Source organism: Mandrillus leucophaeus, unplaced genomic scaffold (genome assembly GCF_000951045.1).
Source record: "Mandrillus leucophaeus isolate KB7577 unplaced genomic scaffold, Mleu.le_1.0 Scaffold665, whole genome shotgun sequence".
Taxonomy (NCBI): domain Eukaryota; kingdom Metazoa; phylum Chordata; class Mammalia; order Primates; family Cercopithecidae; genus Mandrillus; species Mandrillus leucophaeus.
This window is the reverse complement of record NW_012107197.1, coordinates 1,011,441-1,011,856: the sequence shown is the minus strand read 5'-3', so window position 1 is coordinate 1,011,856 and position 416 is coordinate 1,011,441.

The following is a 416-nucleotide window of genomic DNA, read 5'->3' as shown; positions in this document are numbered from 1 at the left end:
GTCCCAGCTACTGGGGAGGCTGAGGTGGGAGGAGTGCTTAAGCTTGGGGGAGCGGAGGTTGCAGTGAGCAGAAATCACACCACTGCACTCCAGCCTGGGGTTGTTGCTGAATTGGGGGTTGGGAGTAGGTGGAGAGTTGGGTGGAGTCTTGGAGCCCTGGAGTTTGGGTTTCCCAGAGCCAGGCAAGGCCGTGCTCCTAAGAGTGACCACTGTCGACTCTGCGGATTCGCTCTCTTACCTACACTCTGGTGCAGGATGTTGAAAATCGGGGAGGCTGTGCGTGTGGGGGAGTGGCGAGCATATAGGAAATCTCTGCACCTTCTGTTCAATTTTTCTGTGAATCTAAAACTGCTCCCCCTGCCCCCTCAAACACACGCAGCACAGGAAACACCACCCTCCACAGCTGCCTTCCTCCC